The following is a 21,272-nucleotide window of genomic DNA, read 5'->3' on the forward strand; positions in this document are numbered from 1 at the left end:
TAGAAGGAGTTTTGTTAGATCACCTTGCAACACCATTTGAAATTCTAATCTAGAGGAAGCCATTGGGCAGGCTAGCACATTAAATTGTTATCTGGCCATGTTGTAGACCAGTGCTTCTCAACTGTTTTAAATTCAGGTCGCTCGTCCATAACTGCTTTTAATTTGGTGCCACCCAAGTTGAGAACCGCTATTGTGTTGACTTGGTGTGCCTCAGTGGTTCTCAGCAAGGGTGATCCTGCATACAACCTGTATAGCTGTATATATAACCGTGTATAGCTCCTGTCTCAGAGTGGAGGGTGGGCAGGGAAGGAAGGGTCAAACCAGGAAGGGCAGCAACAGGCCCAGGACCTCCTCCGTCCTTTAAGCTTATGCAGCTGTGCATGAGGTTTGTAGGGCGGTTCTACCTGACTGCTATGGCAGCCTGGTTAAGAACACTTCTGTAGACTAAGCTTTGCCTTGCTCTCATCGGGTGCATCTACACATGCATTAACACTTTAGTTAATGCACACTAAACTAGTACCTCCATTATGAGGTACTAGGAAAATGTGCATCAGCCTGTCTTAATGTACATTAACTAAAGGGCATGCTTTTGAAGCGACACTTAATGAAGGACATTTAGCCTATTTTAATGCACATTAAGTTAAAAGCACGGGGTGCATGTACGTAAGCACGGGGGCTGCTCCGATGCGCTGTCAATACAGCATGTCAGGGCAGACTAAATTAATTGAGTCATCTGGAGCATGATAATTGCTGTACTCCAGCAGTCTTCTGTGTCTTGTGTATCAGTGTCCCCATGCTTCAAAATGGTGGTAGGGGCATTGGAAATAAAGCTTGTTGACACCTTTACTTCAAGCACTCCTGCTGCCATTTTGAAGCATGGGGATGCTGATACATGAGACACTGTGGTGCTTTTAATTTGAGCAGCTCTTGGAGTCACTCTAGTTAAAGCATGTGTAAAAAGCCCACTTTTTTTAAGTGACACTTTAATATGCATTAAAATAGGCTGATGCATATTAAAGTGCACCTGTAGACACACCTGTTGTGACCAACTAACACCAATTAACCCCATCGTAAGTAGTGTACAAAAGGTTTTTCATCCACGTTGTATTTACATGATTGAGCTTATGAACTCCCTCTACCAGTCTTGGGGAGATGAGACTAGTAAGTGAAAGAGTCTATTTTTCAGGTCCTCATGCAGTGTTACACTGTTCTGATTCTTCAGATGTTAACCTGTTTTCTGTTAAAGCTTTTAAATACCATGGAAACATTTATTTTACCACTAGGTTTTCCTAAGTAAACAATGGGTAGTGCCCTGATCTTTGTATTGGTCTGATTTAGGGCATGGATATTTGGGACAGAGGCCTTGTCATTGCCGTTATGTACAGCACTGAAATACAGAGCTGTGTAAACAACCAAGTTTTTCTTTCTAATAAATTGTAAAGCATTTTGGGACCTAAACTTTCTGACTGCCCCTTATTTCTCTGTCACAGTTAGGAGCCTGTAGCCCACAAGCAGGAGATATGCAACCAGCGCACCTGTGCAGCTACCTGTCCCACCATTGCATGGCAGGAGAGGGGCACTGGTGCAGCCTCTAACCCAGGGGTGGGCAATTATTTTGGGCGGAGGGCCACTTGCTGAGTTTTGGCAAGCCATTGAGGGCCACATGACAGGCAGCCAGGGACAGATAAATATTAATTCTCTTAATTTGGGGGGGTGCCCTGTGGGCTGGATAGAATGGCTTGGCAGGCCGCATTTTGCCCAGTCCTGCTCTAACCAGGAACAGACAGATTTTCAACATGACCTTCCTTTCTCAGCTTTTACAGCATTTGTGGTGTTTAATATCACCTGGCACCTGTATTTCCATTGCAGTGGAATATTTTTCTGTGTTTTTGTGATGGGGAAAATATGGCTTGCCAGACTTTTTGTGGAAAAAACTTGTTTTGTTATCACCCTTCCCTTCCTCTCAACCCTCTAGTATTCAGTCCATTTGTCATCAGTCTCTGTGGTTCGACATACACTTGAAAAGTGCTCCAGTGTGGACAGTAATTAAGAGAAATGGTTCCCGCTTCACTGTTCCATCTCATTCCCCTCAAATGGCGATGAAAAATGTTTAGCAAAGTTGTTTTCAACAGCCAGGAAAAAACCAGAGCAGTCCCCATGTTCTGTTGCATTGCCCCATTACACTTTTTATAGTAATGTTGAAAATAATCTTGGGGACAGGGCCAGTCCCCATTCAACACCAGTTCAGCAGGCTCCAGCTGTTGGCATCTATTGTCAGCAGAGGTTTAATTGCACAGGCAGTTTTAGACTTACTCTTTTCCTCAGCTTGCTCCTTCTTTTCTCTTGTTTTTTAAAACCCTTCTTGCATTTATTTTCCCCCCTCTCCCCCCACTTTCTGGAGCATCAAGTAACTATTTAATTAGCATTTTGCATGATGTGATCTTACACAGTGGAGATTCCTCACAATAGCACCAGCAGCAGTGTAAAACTGCCATAGATCACGAGATCCTTGTCCCTTCTAAGTGTGCCTATGGGAAGGCATTACTGCAGGTGACACAACCCCCGGTCATCTACAAATAATACCAGGTAGGATGCCTTTCTGCAGTTTGGCAAACAATTTCAAGCTTTGCAGTGTTTGAAGAGCTCTGACAATTGCACTACGTAAGCATAATGGCATGTGTAGTACAGGCAGCTTCATCTTCAATTGGACTTGGTTGACTCAATTGAAATAATAAGCAGTACTTTTAACCAGAAATTTCTTTGCAACTCCGCTGATGTCACTAGGATCACATAAGCCAAAGCTGGGACAAAACTTGGTCCTTTATATTTAGAGTTACTGACATTACTGTGCCTGCCTTGCATTACTGTTTCAGATTGTCTGTTTGCTAATAGCATGCTTGCTAGATATGAATCCAAACTTAATGGCTTTAAAGCAGATTCATAATATTCTCTTAACATGCATATGTTATTAATACATGAAATGAACTCCTGGCTAAGGGATACCGTCAACCCATCTTGGACTAAAAAAGTGGGCCCAATCCCTTTCCACTCCAGCATTTTCATTCATTGCATCTCATTTAAAACTGAGATAATTGATTCTCAGTTTGATTATCGCATCACCCTGGGGTGCCTTAAGATCCTTTCAAGGGTGCTGCAGGGTACCACAAAATATTAGCACTGTACAATTCACAAGATGAAACCCAGAGATTACAAATAGAAATCCATAGTGTTAAAAACATTAGTCTGCCCTGTTGTCATTTTTCTGATTTTTTTTTTTTTTCTTTCCCCTGCAAGAGAAAAATTGTTCTGTTAGCTTTCTGTACTCAAAAAAGAGTGAAAACTAAAAGCCAGCATTTTCCAAGGGGTGCATTGATAACTACTGGTTTAAACAGCAGTGTCTTTGGGGCAGGGCTGCATTTTCCTATGTCTAAAGATCTCTTGGGTGCTGTAAAATGACATTTAAGAAACCTGAGTACTAAATAGTAGTTATAATATTAAAAATCTAGGGAGAAGAGTTGTTAAATGTATATAAGGAAAAAGAGGGTACTGTTCAATAAAATTTGAAAATAAATTTAAGTTTATGGGTTTATTTCCTCTTCTTTCTGTCTTGTCTGATCTTTTACTGTGTTTCTTCACATCTTGTTTCTCCCTTCTTCAGGGTTCAGGTAGTGAGCAGGTGAAGGAAGGTAGTATTAGACTTTTTACTATGAGAACTTTACCGACAGTGCCAGCTGCTGAGTAACATTTGATGAGTGGCTTGGTCATGAACTTCTGAATCACAAAATTGTCCAATGGTTTCATGAGCCTGGGCTGCAGGGATTAGCCCACTGTATTGAAGGATCTGAGTCTATTCAGTGGTAGGTGGGGTGGCTGAAGTGTTTCTGTAGTTGAGTCAAGCAGGGTGGGCACCTTGGAGACTAAGTGGTCAGTATGGAGGAGTGTGAACCGTCTTGTGCTCAACTGATGCTGATGTCACTTGGAAAAATAGCAGCTTGGCTGGGTAGGATGGGGAAGGGACAAACATCTCAAAATCCATTGAGGATGTCCTACCAATTTGCTCCTCTCTGAAGATGTCTAATACTGGTGAAAAGACATGAGTTGCAACCACTGTGTGGTTGGAGGTTATACCCCTGCAAAAAGGTAAAGGGCGAAGGAGGGGTTATGTTCATATCTTGCAAATGATACAGGGTAAAATCAAGAGGAAAAATTAATGGTTGTTTTTTTTTTTCCAAATTGAACTCTTTTTGTAACAGGTGCCATAAACAGATTTTTACTGTGGTGTTCAACATATAAGTTATATGACCTGTAGATGCATGGAAAACAATGAGAAATAGTCACTAACTCAAAGGGTTAATAACACAAAATAAGGGCCTGATCTTGTGGACCGTTTTAGTTTTGCACAGCCTTTACTGCCTTATATATTTCAACTGATTTCCATAAGATTATATACAAGTAACGTATGTGCTTATACGGGTTTCAAGATCTGGCTCCTCCTGCAAGGAAAAAAATGTTTTTAAAAACACCTCTGCTTTCAATCAGTCAATTTAAATACAATATTGAGAATAATTTCAACAATCACATCTGCCCTCAATCTCCCAATTTTGGAGAATTCCAATACTATTTTCTTAGTTTAATTGACTTTCTCCATACCCAACATGTTGTCATTTGCACAAAGTGCAAAAAGAAAGAAGAGAACTTATCTTGTTTGTCCATTCTAGTGATCTGTAGCTTAAGCTGTAGCCTCAGAAGACAAAATGTTTTCAAGTGAAAATGTGATGCTCAAGTTGGTGTTTCTGCGCCCTTCCCTCAGTGCATGCTCTGTAAGGCTTCACTGTTGGTGAGTCATCCTCTGGAGTGAGTTGGATGACAGTTTCAGTATGGGCTACATAACCATATATTGAGCCCTATATCTCATGATGAATTTGTCTCCCAATCCAGGATCTTCCTACGTGGAAGTCCTTTTAAGTCAACTGGGCTGCCTGTGGACTTTGCAGGCCTCTGTGCATGATTCTCATCCCAAAACCGCAGTCTGTGTACCTTCAGCTATTTATAAAGATGTCTCGATAGTAAAACCTTTTTATTCAATCCCCTTTCTGTTCCTTCAGATTTGTGGGGGGAAATGTCTCCAAGGCTTTAACACAGTGGTTTCAGTGATTTTTAGAGTCCAGATCCCCTTGTTAGATCTAAGGGCTCTTGGAAAATGCCAAGTCTTTAGTTTTTTTCACTTGTTTTTTTGACTGTGGAAAATTAATAGAACACTTTTTTGTTGCCAGATTGGTTAGAAAGAGCCCAACAGATCAGAATGTTTTTAACACTCCAGATTCCTATTTGAAATCTCTGGGTTTATTTTGTGAATCGTGTTTGCACACCTAAGAGTGCTAACATTGCATGGCAGCCTGCCTCACCCTTGAGAGGACCTCAAGGCACCCCAAGGGTACACAGCAGCTGACTGGGACTCGCTGCTAGGTATTTCACTTAACCCTTTGCCCTGGAACTACAGACATTGTGTACTTCTCCAGTAGTGTCCCCATATTTTAAAATAGAATTTCTCAGGTGATTATTCTTGAGTTAATCAGTTAAGTGTTGGCTACGACTTTAATACCTTCAGTTGAAATAGCCTATTAGCCTGCATCCTAACTATGTCACATACTGCCAAAAAGGGGAGTGGGGTGTGTGGCTTGTTTAGTGAGACGGATAACATCTGGTAGTTTTCTTACCTGTGAAATCCTAGTGTTAGACAAGGCAGAGGCAGCTTTTAGCACAAAATAAGTGGGTGATGTCAACACTGTTTCACTGACCATGGTTGACCTTGTCTAGCTGTGTTGCAGCAAAACTTCAGAGTCTTGTCTCTACTACGATTTTACAGCAAGAAACCTAATGTATGTTAGTTGCCTTCCTGTAAGGACTCCCCTTTTTGGCAGGGAAGATGTACCCTTACATGTCTGAAGTTGTTAGCTGGTCCTGTTCCAGCCAAGATGATGTACATGTTTGTCTAGGGAAAAAGTTGTATTTAGCATGTTTGCTAAAGGTGATATTTTAACATGTTGGGGGAAACTTTTAGGCTTTACCTTGACTAGCCAGCATGTGCTAAAACTGCAACTTGCTTTATTTGTGCTGCTATTTTAACACTTGTCAGTTAACATATGTTAGCCGATGTGTTTAAAACATACCTTTTTTCCTAGTGAAGAAAAAGCCTCACCAAGCTGTCTTGGTGCTTTTCAATCCTGGTAAACTTGGGCTTTGTTGTCACGGCAAACAGAGAAATGTGGTTTTCACAATAGCGATAGGTATCTCCATGTGAAATTCTGACAGAGACGTCAGTGTTTACTTCTAGCTAGTCCCTGTCAGCATTATGTGCCCATCTGGGGTTGACCTCAGCTAGCTACATTCAGCTAGAAATTAGAAATGACCCACGTCTTGTCTCTGCTAGGATGTTACAGTGAAGGAGCTTCACACGTTGTCTTGCAGAAGGCAGGACACGGTGGCAACTTCAGACTAACACAACCTCTCTCTACACTGCCTGGCAACGAAACTACAGGGTAACTCAGTAGTTGGCAACCTTTCTAGCCTGTAGGCCAGAGTGGCCCGGCTTGGGTCACAGGGTAAGTGAAGGGGTGCGCGGGTGCTGCTGCTACTCTCTGCAGCAGCACAGGGATAGCGCCTGCAGCCAAAGCCCTGTGTTTGCAGGCCGGATCCAGTCCGTGGGCTGTAGATTGCCAGCGCCTGGTCTAACTAATTTGAGCTAATGGAGTTGAAAAAACACAGCATTTCTGTTTATCAAGGCCAGGCTTCCTATTTTGCTTTAAGAGTGGTTTATTTTAGTTCATTTAAAATGATTAAGATCAGCTTTAAACCCTGCCAAAATAAGAGTTCACACAGTGGGTTGCTGTGTTGGCTTGTCTGCACCTAGGAATTTAGCACAAGGGCAGAGGAGCAGTTCTTACAGTGTACATCTTGATGGAGACAGTTTTATCCCAGAATAATGTTTTGATCTTCTGCTTTGAAAATAAGACTGAACATCTTATTCTCCCACTAAACTAAATACATTTTAACAAGTAGGTTAAACACTTGTATTTCTGAATGAGTGTCCACTGGGGAACCAAAGCAATCTGTGGAATAATTTATTTTGATAATTTTTTACAAGTATAAGCAAGCCCACTGCATCTTCTCTGTTTAGATCAGGACTTGGGCACACAATAGAGGGTCTTCTCCCCAATTTAGCTACATCAGTTTGGAAAGAGTTTCATCAAGTTCAGCTGCATTGATATCAAGCAGGGCTGTGCAACATCCAAAGCAGCTAGGAACCACCTCCCCCCCGGGCTGCACCAGGCTACCAAGGTTGCATTAAACCTGGTCTCAAGTTGCAACGAGGGAGGCTGAATTCGGATACGAGGGAAAAACTCTCTCACTGGGAGGATAATAAAGGACTGGAACAGGTTACCCAGAGAGGTGGTGGACTCTTCCATCCTTGGAGGTGTTTAAGACCTAGGTAGACAAAGCCTTGGCTGGGGTGCTCTAGTTGGGGCCATTCCTGCTCTGAGCAGGGGGGTTGGCAAGGACTCCTTTCCAGCCCTTATTTTCCGTGATGCTGTGCCCCAGCCCCCGCCCTACCACACGATCCCCCGGGGAAGGCAGGGGGGGAGCCTCGGGGTTGTGGCCCAGGCGGCAGCGGGAGGAAGGAGGGGTGGGGGTGGGGGTGGGGGGAACAGCCCTGCCGCGAGCTGCCCTGAAACCCCGGCGCGCCCGGCACCCGTGCCCGGCTCCAGCCCTGACTCTCCCCAGCCGGCTCGCTCGGTCGTGCAAACCCAGGGCTGCTCCCTCCCTCCGGCCTGGAGGGCGCCGCCGCAGCCCCCGTGCGGGGCCGCCGCCTCGGGCACGGAGAACAAAGCGGGGCCGGGGCCGGGGCCGGGGCCGGGGGCGGGGTTGCGCTGTGGGCTGCACGGGGCGGCTCTGCCCGGCTCCCTCCCGCGGCGGGCGGGGACCTGGCTCCGGCTCCAGCGGATCCAGGCCGCACCTTGGCTGCGGCCGCGCGAGTCGGATCTACTTTTTCTCCCCTGCTTTTTTTTTTCTTTTTCTTTTTTTTTTCTTTTTTTTTTTTTGGTGCTTAATTTTTTTTTCTTGGGTTTTTGTTTTTTTGTGGTGGTTTTTTTTTTTGCTTTTCCTTCCCCCCCTCCCCCCCTCCCCCCGGGGCTGGGGCTGGAGAGTTGGAGCGGAGCGGAGCGGAGCGGAGCCGCCATGGGCGCCGCGGCCGGGCTGGCCTAGGAGGACGCGGGGCCGAGGATCCGGATCATGGCCGGGCGGCGCTTGCCGGGGCCGGGGGCGCGGAGGCCGGCCCGTCCGCCCGCCGCCGGGCGCCTGTGAGCGGGGCCGAGCGCAGCGCGGTGAGTAGCTCCGGCCTCAACTTCTTTGTCGCCCGGTGCCAGCTGCGGGGCCGCGGCGGGGGGAGCGGACTGCCCCTTCCTGGCAGTGCCCGGCGCGGGGCCTCGCTCCCCGTGCTCCTCGTGCCTGAGAAACGTTTGATATAATGAAGAGTTTTAATCGGAGGGGGGGTGCGTTGTTCAAATAGACCCTGCTGGGTGTTTAACTCGTCTTCAAGGAGGATTTGGGATGGCTGAGCGAGGAGCAAATGGGTGGGAAGTTAAAGGATGGGTTATGTAAGCGGCTGGCGAACTTGAGCAAACACTGCGAGGGAGCAGGGTGATGGTTTCATGCCGAGCTTTTCGAAAACACAGAGCCCGTCATGCATCGGCTGCCTATTGTATCCTTCAAGGACTGCTTTCCTCATGTAACTAATGCTGGATACTGTCACCCCCCCAGCGCAACATTTGTCAGGGATGTAGCGTTCATTCTATACTTGAAACACGTTGGTAAACTTAGGCTAGCTTTTCTTTTTTCTTTTTGATTCTGTGGTGTCCCACGATTTGTTTTGTTTTGTTTTTGCATTGCTTCGAAAGGGATCTTTTAAAGACCCATCTGCTAGTACTGAAATAGTCTCGTCTTCCTATGTCTCTTCCAAGACACAAAAGACGAGTGGGTCAGTATTGCTCTTGCAAAACTAAGGCGAGCCCGTGGCGTTCTGACAGGACCCGTAAGCATTATTTATGCATGCTCAAAATTACACAATAGTAAAAAAGAAAAGAAAAAAAAGAAAAAGAAAAAAAATTTAAAAAAGAGATATCTCTGTTCATTGTTCATCGTGATACAGTAAATACTTCATGCTCTCTTAGGCACAATAAAATGCACGCTTACTTTAGGGGGGAAAAACAGCTCACTGCTTGCTTAGGGCAAATATTTTAACAAATGTAGACAGAAGAGGAGATATACTTTTATCAACAAAGCACTGATGTGAGGCAGCTGGGTCCATGCTAACCGTTCATTAACGTCTCGTTAAAGAGCACCGTACATCTTATTTGTAATGTTTTGAAAGCATTTGATGCGTGCCCCCCCGTTAATACATCGGTCTCAAACATCCTTTCCTGACAGTGTGCTCTGAGTCTATTGAGTATCCACAGTTTTTAATTTTACCTAAGAGGCTTGAAAACTGACTGGGTTATACTACAAACTTGATGCCTTCCTATGCTCTCTGTTATGTGAAAGTAGTAGGAGAGGATTGTGTTTATGGTATAAATCTAGGTATTCTTCGTGCAAAACATCATTTATGCGTTTCTGTAGGTACCGTCGTTTGTATCCCTTGTCAGACTGTTCTAGGTTGACAATAATAATGAAACCTGACTTCCTCCTTCTCCAGCCCCAACAGGGAATGAGTTATGGAGAAAATGTGAACATTTCTTCTTATTGTTCTTGCATTCTAGCCCTTCTTATTTTCTGCAATAGCAGAACGTGATCACAGCATACAAGCTTGCTTAGCATGTGATTATACACCACATGCTCCTGCAGACAATTCTCTTAAAGGTGAAACTGCAAATCAAAAATGATAAATAATGTATGGATTTCTGTGTTGCTCTCTGCTGTCTCCTGGCCAGGCTGTAGGCACTGTTCAGCACAGACATCTTTTCAAAACAGCATTGCCAACCGGGGATCTGTCTGTTCAGGTTTAAAAGAAGAATCTTCTTCCCCAGTCCTTGCCTCTTGCTGCCTTCCTGGTTTTTATAGTTTTAATCCTTGCCCCCCCACCTGTTTTTTTCTTCATGTTTTTTCCCCCCTTCAGACTTCCTACCAAATATTCAGCCCAACAACCAAAGAAACTAACAGTGCATGGGGAAATAGCGAAACCAGCTGTCCAGTGTACTAGCAAATGCACCATGTGAGCGCACGGAGAAATAGACAATTTGTTTTCTCTAAGTTATTTCAGCTTTAGTTATCACAAAGGCTCCTGGTAACAGGAGTGGGTCCTGCCTGTAGATCTGAGGGAAGCATTTTATTTTATTTTATTTTTTTTATTTTTTTTTAAACAAGTTGACAGTGGGCCTTTAGCTTGGCTTTTATAATTCTGTCTTTCCTCTGTGAAATCCCTTTGGCATGTTTTGGTTCACTGGCAGTATCCCAGAACGTGATATCACGGATATCAGATGCCTTGTTGCAATTCATGGCATTTGCTATGTCACAGTGGTGCATTCTGGGATACCTCCAGTGAACCAGGAAATGGCATGAGCAGTATGGAATGGCAGGAAAAGTATCACGGTCGAGTGGTAGGGACGTAGTAACGAAGGTCAAGTAAGAGATTTCAGGTTAGTGTTTTTTATCTGATAATCCTAAGGGATTGTAAATAAGGCTAGTTATACTTTATTACTCAGTGGACAGTCAGAGTATTTGCTTACACAGTCTGATTTAGGTTTCCAGGGTTGGGCTTTTTAGATTGGAAACGGATACTAAAGTAAGTTGCAAAACATTATTGTTTAATTACATCATGGTAAAACAAACATGCTTTGTTCAGGTTCCTTTGCGAAGAAATGTCTTTGTTTCTTGAAAACAATTGCATTAAGTATGCAGGAATATCAAAACTATACGTTACCTTATGTAGGACTTTTTTTCTTCATGGGCACGTGTAGAGCATCCTTAATAGGAGATTGTATGGGGGGGGTGTAGGATATTTATGGAGGATATTTGATCGCCTCCAGTACCAGTGCCTTACAAGTTAGTTGAAGTAAGGTGATTCTTTCCAGATTTTCTTCGTCTCTTGTGTAGTCTTCCTCTTGCATGTGATTCCCACATATATATTATGAACTAAGTGGGGGGGGTAGTGCTAATGGTGCATTTTACTTTATTTCTAGAACATACAATGATTTATAATCTAAGTTGACAAATACTTTAAATTTTTAAGATCGTAGAAAAATAAAATTAAATATTTTTAATAATGGGGCCCCAGAGAAAGTGAAGGCTTGCTTTTTCAAGCTGGACACCCATTTTGATAGATGTGATTTCATTTCAGCAAAGTATTCTTTGTTTTAAATGGTACTAAGATAAAAATTGAGTCAAAAAGTCTAGGTTCATCTTAAATGGTAGGACATTATGTTTGAAGGAATTCAATATACCAAGGAAGAGAGAGGCAAGAAAAGACATATTTTATGGATAAAGCGTTATTCAGATTAGATCTTTTGATGTTATAAATGTGTCTTGTTTATTTTTGTCAAATGTGAACAGTGAGCTTGCCCTACTGCTGTGCCAAGGCTGTTCAAGATACAGCCTACGGGGCTTCTGGAGGGGCAGGAATTTGGGGGTGGTGGGGGGTGGGAGGGGAGAGGTGAGCAGGAGTGGGGCTTATTGCCAAAATCTGGAGTACAGAGCCCCATTGAGGATGTGTTTTAGTGGCGAGAAGCCAGGCAATGGCTATGTTAATCCCCATAGCTGAGCCAGCACACCACCACTCCTGTCCCACTGCCAGAGGTGGATCTGGCTCTTGAGGAGCCCTATGGCCTGGACCTGGCCCAAGGGGCCAAAGAGTGTCAAATCCCTGCACTAGCTCATTTAAGCCAGTAGCTTGATTTTAGAGACCCTATAGAGGAGGGTACAAGAAACTCTGAAAGGGAAACATATGACATAGATTTTTATGAAATTTGTATTAGGGGTGAGTTTCTGCCATTAAGCAGGAGGGCTTCCTTCCAGACTTGTAACACTTTTAACTCATGTAACTGGATGTTCTCATTTTGTGGAGGCAGTGCTGCAGAAGTTAGACCCTTGGAGTGCTTTAATTGAAATAAGGATAGAAAGATGGCAGACTTTTTTGGAGGCCTTGTCAAGCACAAGGGACAGTGTGAATGAACTGGTAGAGCAGAAAGCATGGAAGAGGAAATGTTAAGGAGACCTGAGCAGCCATACATCCAGGGGCTGTGTGATGTGAAAGTGAAGGTTAAAAATGCAGGTTTGGTAGGTAAGTTGCCAACATGCTCATAAAATGAAGGATTGAAAATCAGGCACTACTTTAAACATTATCAGTTTTCCTGTTGCAGACTTCATTGTAGCTGTAAAATAGCTACCTTAAGCTTCATTGTTCATGAGACTGAGTGAAGTATCAAGCTAGAGTATTTTTGTGGGAAGTCATGTATTGGTTTGGTCAAGAGTAGAGAATTGAAAAATCATAGACATGTAACAGAATAAGGCAGATAGGAGATTAGGGATGAGAAGGGCAGACTTTAGTGCCTTGATTTCACCTCAGTCCATTTTAGCAGAGTTGTTTGTTGCCAAGCAATCTCTCTTTTCAAGTGCATTTAACCTCCTCTCCCCTCCTTTCGGCTGTTGTCCCTTTCCATTTTCTTGTCATTAAAAAGATCTCACATTTTAATTAAGGAGACGGTTGTAAAGGTAACTTCAGTTAGAACTTCAAAAACTGAGCATTAGATTTTTAAGTCCAGCTCTGAGAGAGGGAATATCGTATTAAGCAGTGGTGGTGAGTTTCAAGACTCAAGCCTTAAATCAAGGATTTTTTAAAAGTGCTTTTGTAAGGACCAGGATACAGTCTTTTGGAAATGCCTCCCTAAAGCTGGGCTGGGTGAAGATGACGAGTTTCGAACTTTTTTAATACTTTGTTTAACTTTTGTACCAGTCTTGAACTTTCTGTAAAAAGCACTATAACAACTCTTTAATTGTTCACCCTCATCCTATATCTATCTGAAGGGATGGGGTTTAGTTGCCAGCATTGGGTGATGTTCCAGTCTGAAGAGGAGTACCTGAAGAAGAGTACTTTGTGTTGACAGCTTATGTAGAATCTCGCCCAACCTTGCATTGGTCCAATATTAAGGTATCACCTTCCAAAATACCTTTGCTTCCCATTTAACCGCTAGCCATTTTCAAGCTACTGTCTTTATCAGATTCACTTTTAATAATGAATCTATCTGTGCAATAGCTCTGACAGTTAGTGGTTTAGAAATTGAATTGCATTGCTTCTGTAACTTTACTATAGAAATATTTGCATCCAAGGGCCACATCCTTAAATTAACGGTAGACCTTTACAGATGTAGTCATTTCTATTCTCTCTTTGAGCATTTGAAACTTTCTGAAATCTGTTTGACTTCTGTCTAGAATGTTACGTTAATGCGGTGTTAGGTAGTTCTTGGAAGTAGCAGAAATGATGAGGGAAGTGGTGCTCCTGAGAATTGACTGTAGAGAAGACTCTTGGAATCCAAATGCAGAACTGTCCCCCTTTTTCTTCATAGCAAAGTAAGGCTGGAAGGGACCTCAGGAAGTCATCTATCCCAACCCCCTGCCTGAGGCAGGATTATCCTTTTCCTAACCACCCCCAGCATATCCTCGTCTAATCTATTGCTAAAACTACACAGGCAATCCCATTGCAGAACCACAAAGCATAGCACCGTAACTTGTCACAGGTGGGGTGGGCAAGGGGACACTATGATAGCCAATGTCCTGCTGCTGCAAGGGTTGTTAAAATGTACTTGAGAGATCTGAGGAAGATTGACATGCCCCCTGCCACAGAGGAAGGCAAAAACTTGTGCAGTCTGTACCAGACTGACCATGGGGTTAATCTGACCCTCAGATGTGGCAGTTGGTCTGACCCTGAGCAGAGGGGAAGATCCTCTAACTAGGAACCCCCAGGCTTTGGTCCCTGCAAGAGCACTGGCACACCCCATTCAAAATCCCCAGCTTTAACTGTGGCCAACACCCAGTGCTCCTGAGGAAGGGTGGGGGGAACCCCCAAACCCTGATGTATGTAGCAGAAGGAGGGGAAAAATCCTTTTGGGCCCCATGTTGCAACCAGTAATGCCCAGGAGGATAGTGGTGCATAAAATACTCCTAGATATCCCTGACTATTGCTTCTCCAACATCTTTTTGAACATCTCCAATGATGGTGATTCCACCACTTCCTTAGGCTGTCTATTCCACTGCCTCAGCATTCTCACACCTTTTCTTATTGGTGGATAATCTTAAAATATTTGTTATACCCAGTTTTACCAAGACTACCTAAGTATTTTTACTGCTGTTGCATCTAAACCTCAAATGAGGAACTTTTCATGAAATTAATTAAGATAACAGAATATTCTATAATTCACAAAAAGCCTGATTCAAAGACAACTGAAGTCAATGGGAATACTCAAAGTAGTAAATGCTCACCAGCATGAGTAAAAATAGGGCAGTCCAGCTTTTTTTTCCTTTATAGTGTTTTGAATAACAAAATGTGGCTTTAAAATATTAGTCCTTTTTTCATTATTATATATGATCAAACATGACTAATAATGGATGCCTAGTTATATAAATTGACATTGCCAGCTTGTTCTTGCTCTTCAGGTCTCAGCAAGTTGGGAAGATAACTTCACTGAATTGTACTGTGTGCAACCATACCTCAGTTTAGTTGGCTTAATTGGAGTTTCCAGGATGTAATTAGTCACAGACTTTGGCCCAAGGGGTCTGTGTCAGCCTTGTGATGTTAATTTTTATTCCTTGTGTTTCAGGTGTTAACAAAAATCACGGTTGCATTGTGTGTATGGACTAAACTGTTTCTGTGGTTAGCAAGGACTTTCTGCTTCTAAGAGCTGTTCAGTGTTGACCTAATTTGGTATTTACAGTCCAATTCTCATGCTATAGACAGTTCCATCAAAAATCCAGTTATCACAAGCAGTATCTTTCCAAGTTAAATCTTAGCAGACTGTTGGAGAACTGTGGTTTTGGAGATGGAGATGTGCACGGCCCATTTTCAGCATTGATTCTAGCTCCTTTACCAGAGTTTCATACTTAGGCCAAGAAATGGGTTCAGGGCAGCTTCTCCCCTGGGTTCCTTTAAGTAAAATGCATGGATTTACAGATTAGGAATTAGAGACTTTTCTGGAAGAAGAAATGTCTTGGCCATCCCCCCCCCCCCCAACACCCCCAACTTTGTAATAGAAAACTAATAGTCTGAGTCGCTCCTTTGCCAGACTTTTCCATGGAGAAGTGTTCATCTTCTGACATTTGTGCAATTTTCTGAGCTAAAAGGATTTGCAAGGAACTTGAAAACTGTCATCATGGTGTATTTCAGTACATGAACATAGTCCTCAATGATGACTATAATGAAGCAGTTTTTCCAGCGCACTAGGTAGTAGAATCCCTTTATCTCACTTAGGAAAATCCAAGTTAAACATTTTCTTTTTTTTCTGAGACTAGTAGTTATCTTTGCAAGAAAAAGCCAGTGCTAGCTATGGTAGTCTCCATAAGTTGATGTTGTAATGCAGGGGTTGCCAACCTGGGAATTCTGGGGATGGGACTAGGGGGTATGCGCAGGTGGGCAGGGATGGAGCATCACCACGCAGCATCCTGCGCTTCCAGACGTGGGGGTGGGGGAAACTCACATGTGGCGGCTGGTGCCACTTCTCATCTGGCTGCTCACCACCCCTACCGCCCACTTGGCCACGCGCCCTCCTCTCTCCCTGCCCCCCCCCCCGCGCTGGGGGTACACTGCTCCGCATCCAGCCACCAGGGGTACAGTGATGCAAAAAAGTTGAAAACCCCTGTTGTAATGAGTTCTTTATCTTGTTATTATGGGGAAGTATTTCATTCCAAGATTGTTTAGCCCAGAAATTTTGTAGTACTTAATTTTCAACCACTTGCAGCCCTCGTTTAAAAAAAAGCAAAAACAAAAAAAGATGTTTCTATGGAAGGTTAGCAATTATGTTAGAATAGCTGTCTACTAGAACTGGATCTTATTGTAAGTTCATAGATAAGAGCAAAACATCAGTTAGCTTTTTCCAAAGGCATGGCAAATATCATGGCGCATGATATACTTGAACTATTTTCCAAGTCGAGTAATTTGGAATCCACTGGAAGAATGAATTAGTAGGAAGCAGAGGTTGTTCTGTACATTTTTAAACAAAAACTTAGATTTTGCTGAAATGAAAGGTGTGTTGTGTGTGTGTATAGATATATCTATATAGATAGATATATAGATTAGGATATATATGTATGTATATGAGGGACAGCTTTTTGAGCCTAAGGTTATTTTTCACCTACAAATTATGACTGTCTGGCCAGTGGACAAAGACCAAGTGTCACTTGCCATGATCCTTTAAGTCCAGTGTTGGCAGAGGTCCAAGCTAACAAGCTGTCCCCTGAAGGACAGTGGACAATCACAGACTTCTCATGGGGGAAAAGTTTTGCTCCTCAAAACTGTGGCACCCTGCCTAAGAATCACTGCTGTAAGTAAAGGATATGCAGAGTGCTGTATAAAGTTTTCTTTCTGGCTTTCCCATTGGTACATTGCCAAATTAGATGGCTTGATACTTGTTGCTATGGTGGGTAAAAGAGATTTAAAGAGAGAGAGATGCTTCTGAGGCATGTTTGGTGGTAGCTCCTGGTCTGAAAACATCTGAGATGCTGGAAAGTGTGTGTTCCTAGTGGGGAAAGAGAGATTCCTTATCTGGACCATTGCATTTGTAGCTATATTCAGAAATGAGTTAGTTTTAAGGAATAAAACTGAACTGAATGGCTGAAGAGATGAAAAGTAGGAGAAAGTATTTTTACGCAGATGCTTCTTTTGAGTTTGGTCCAGGTCAGTAATGAAATGAAATCTGCTACCACCAGATGGCTGTGTAGCCCCCTTTGTGAAACTAATGTCAGTCTACTATCCAGGGGACAAATGTCTTCATCAGTATAACCACCAACACAACTGGCATCCTTGTATTGACAAATTGGTCTGTGTATTGGTATCTGTAATGTGGTCTTTGTATTGGTATCCTCTGTCTACAGGTGAAGGACTGGATGGGCGCTGTAATGCCAGACTGTCCTGTCAAGCTTGAAGATGGTGACTTTAGGTCAGATTTAAGGCATTTGGTAGAGGTGGTGTGTGGAATAATTTGCCTTACAGCTACTTGGTTTGTAGCCAGGAAAGTGAGACTGAAATCTTCTTTCTGGCAACTTTTGCAAACACTTAATTCAGATAGATACTTTTCCTCATTTTTATAGCAATTGAAAGTGAATAAACCACAATAATTTTTATTGCTTTTGGAAAATGTTGGGCAGTTAAAGCAAATTGCCAAGAGATTTTTAAAGCCCTGAATTCTTATCTGTATACTAATATAGCAGTCCAGTCCATTTAGCATTAGGTTGGTCTATGTGACAGTAAAAGTTATTGGAATTTTGCTGAATTATAACCAAACATCTGAAAACCATACATTAAAGAATTTCTTCAGCATTCAGATAATGTTTCTTAAAGGGGTAACTGAAAAGAATGCTTTCCAGTCTTTCCTGCAGCAACTTAACATTGCTTAAGAAATGTTTAAACTATTTAATTCAACATAGTTTGGCAAACTAATTAATGGTACATTTGTTATTATAACAGGCTTGGAAATGTCCTGTGTGGAACATAAAATGAATTTTTGGTTTAGCTACGTTTGCATATAGTATTGTTAAGACTATTTTTATTAGGGGCCATATTGGAACATTTGTTGGAAACGAGCATAAAATTTTGTGTAGAAGAAATGCCATTCAAGTTTATTTTTCGTGTGTGTGTCTTTAATTAATACATTTGTATATTTTGTTACAGTATGCTAGAACATTTTGTACAAGAAGTAACAGTAGGTTGAAGCTTGGTAGCTGAAGATCTGTAAGGCTGCCAGTTGACTTTTTTTTCCATGAAAACTCCATATACAAAACAGGATGAGTTGTCCCTGGGGAGTTCTGAAAGGTTGGCATCCCTCAATTTTTGTCTGTAGTTTTGTCTGTGCCATATAGTGGAACTAGTATTGTTATAATAATTTTAAAAAGATTTAAAGTATTTAAGTATTTAAATAACTAACTGAAACCTTTGGAAGGAGTAGCAGATGATGGAACAAGGAGCAATGGTCTCAAGCTGCAGCAAAGGAAGTTTAGATCAGATATTAGGAAGAATTTTCTCGCTAGGAGGGTAGTAAATCACTGGAATAGGTTACCCAGAGAGATGGTGGACTCTCCATCCTTGGAGGTTTTTAAGACCTGGCTAGACAAAGCCTTGGCTGGGGTGCTCTAGTTGGGGCTGGTCCTGCTTTGAGCAGGGGGTTGGACTAGATGTGACCTCCTGAGGTCCCTTCCAGCCTTCATTTTCTATGATTCTACTTTAGCATATTTTAAATTTTCTCTTCATAAATTTGCTTTTGGGAACATTTTATTTTTTTTCTGGACTGGTGAACTGAAAATCTTCCCCAAAGCAACTACCATATTTGCTGACATATGACATGCTCAAAAATAAAACGCACACCTTGTTTTTGGAAGGCACAAAGTAGAAAGAAAGAATCCTCTGTAGTTGTGGCTGGCTGGGTAGCATTAGAGTAAGGCTGCCTGGGAACATGGAGTGTCAGGGTGTGCAGCATCCCGGGAGACCGTCTGCATGAGGCAGCCAGCAACTAACTCCCTGCCACACCAGGAAGTTCCTGCTGCCAAAGAACTGATGCCACACGTCCTGGCCGCCGTTCCCGGGAGGACTTGCTCTGGTTAGGCCCCAGACATTTGCAGAGGCAGTTGCTAGACTTGCTAGTTGCTAGATAAAGAACTTGCAGTAAAGACCTAAATTTCCTATAAATAGTGTTGTTTCCATATCACAAGTCTCCTGAAGATACTACCAGTAGCTTCCTTGCTGCTTCAGGCCCAAGCTGCAGTGCTCAGCCAATAGCTACAACTGTGCAAGGGTTAACGCAGGGCCTGCCCCTTCAGATTGCTGAGCCAGAACAGCAACACCCATCTTGGCAGGTCTCCAGGTTTGCTTCTTTCCCAGCGAAGAAAACTGCTTCTTCACTTAATACACATGTCAGTTTTGGGGGGCTGATTTTGTAGAAAAGGTCCATGTTATGTGAGAAAATACAGTACATCGACACTGCATTGACAGTCATGTTAGTATCCATATATTAAGGGTTTATTTGTTTTTGGAGATTGATTTTTTTTTTTTTTTTTTTTTTTTTTTGGTATATCCATTTTAAACATAATTGCTAATATGCACTGGTTACTTGGTGTCTTATGCAGTTTTGAATTCTGAATTGTATGGTCTCTGTCTTGTCAAAGCATGAATATTACTTAAATTCTTTTAACTTGTGATTTAGCAATTGAAATATGAAATATGTCACATTTTGTAAAGGAAGATATTATATATTTTATGTTGCCCATACAGTACAATATGCATAATAAGGAATAGTGCCCGTATCTAGCACAAAATTCTACCAGTGATTTCCTAAAAAACATTTTTTTCACAAAATCATAGAAAATGAGAGTTGGAAGGGACCTCAGGAGATCATCTAGTCCAACCCCCTGCTCAAAGTGGGACCATCCCCAACTAGATCATCCCAGCCAGGGCTTTGAGGACCTGGGTCTTAAAAACCTTCAAGGATGGAGAGCCCACCACCTCTCTGGGTAACTGTCCAAGTGCTTTAGTATCCTCCTAGTGAGAGGGTTCCTAATATCTAACCTAATGTGTGTGTGCATGTATATAATAACTATATGTGTCTATATGTACGTGTGTATATGTGTGTATTTGTATTAGGGCTGTGCAAAATTTCACCAGCTGTTTTAATTCAACACTGTTTTGACTAATTTTGAGCTAGAATAGTGAAATTTGAATTGAAACGAAGGGCTTTGAAACAGCCTTGAAACAAAACGAGGCTAGTTGAAATGTTTTGCGTTTTGAAGCAGCCAACAGCCAGGTAGTGGGAGACGGAGGAGAACCAGGGCTGCGCTTCCAGTGGCTCCACAGCCCCATGTGGCTCAGCTGGGAGCACAGCCCTGGCTCCCTGCCTCCTGCAGCCGGGCTGCGGGAAGCTGATCACAGTGCAGGCTCAGTTCCCCTCCCCAGCGCTGCATTCGGGCTGGGGAAGGGAACTCAGCCCAGCTGGGTTGAGTTCCCATCCCCAGCCTGATCATAGCTGGGGAGGGGAACTGAGCGATTGGGCTGAGTTCCCTTCCTCAGGTCCCTGGTCCCAGGCAACAGCGCCCGGCTTCCCTCCCTCATCTGACAGGTAGATTGGGGGCCCACAGCCTCAGGAAGACTGGCACTGGCCCGCAGCCCTCCCGGGGTTTCAGGCCTCCATCTGCCTGCTGGATAAGAGAGGCTCTTTTGAGCTTCCCCATTATAGGGTATGGGTGAAACATTGTCACTGTTTTGACAAAGCAAAACAGACCAGCAGTTTCAAATCAAAATGAAATTCGAAACGCTGTTCCGTTGAAACCTTGAAACTCAAGTCGAAATGGAACGGTGCTGTTTCGCACAGCCCTAATATGTATGTATGTAAGTATGTATAAAATTTATGATTGTGTATCTTAAAAAAAAATATGTAATCAGAGTTTCCTTAATGTATTACTACTGTTCCTGCAAAAGCTATCCTTTCTTTAAGATACAATTAGAATTTAGATTTATGAGTTAGCAGAAATACTGGCTTAATTTTGCTCGACTGAAACAAGACCAGTATTTTAGACCTGTAGTGCCCATATATGAGAGTCATGTTTCCTTTAAAGTACATTTTCTTTTAATAGTTAAATAGAAAAGCTCATCAGCCTTAGTATTTTCTGTTGCTGATCTTGAGGAATGAGTACCCTTTTTTAAAAGCCTTAGATTATATGTCTGCATTAAAAAACCATTAGGAGGCATGTAGCAGTTTTGTCTCTTCACTCAAAGAAGACTGCTTTATAAAAGATATAGAAACCTGTCTTAATGTTTAAGATTTGATCTATAAACTTCAATAGCAGATGTTCATAAGTAACATCAGTCCATTAATGGAAATCCTGCATGGTGATTCCACTGACAACACGAACAAAGAAATTCAGTTGACATAATGTTAAAGTAGATAGTAGCAAATTTAATTTTTGTGCTTGCTGAAATACATGGACACAAGTATATTTTGCTTAGAGTTTTCTGGAGCTTAAGCAGCATTGCC

The 21,272-nt window shown here is 42.6% G+C and overlaps 1 protein-coding gene across 9 annotated transcripts in view; it reads left to right on the top strand.

Annotated features, from left to right (window-relative positions):
• The window catches only part of KMT2C (lysine methyltransferase 2C), a 301,422-nt gene that overhangs the window by 14,616 nt on the left and 265,534 nt on the right, over positions 1–21,272 (top strand). Inside the window, exon 1 of one of the 9 annotated variants that reach the window (XM_090047714.1) lies at positions 8,181–8,381. The exons of the other annotated variants lie outside the window; for them this stretch is intronic. The gene's annotated coding sequence lies outside the window, so the exon portion shown is untranslated. Of the gene's footprint in view, positions 1–8,180; positions 8,382–21,272 lie in introns of those variants that run through there. 9 annotated transcript variants of the gene reach the window in all.

The sequence above is a fragment of the Crocodylus siamensis genome, chromosome 5 (assembly GCF_052110815.1).
Source record: "Crocodylus siamensis isolate JL-2025a chromosome 5, ASM5211081v1, whole genome shotgun sequence".
NCBI lineage: Eukaryota > Metazoa > Chordata > Crocodylia > Crocodylidae > Crocodylus > Crocodylus siamensis.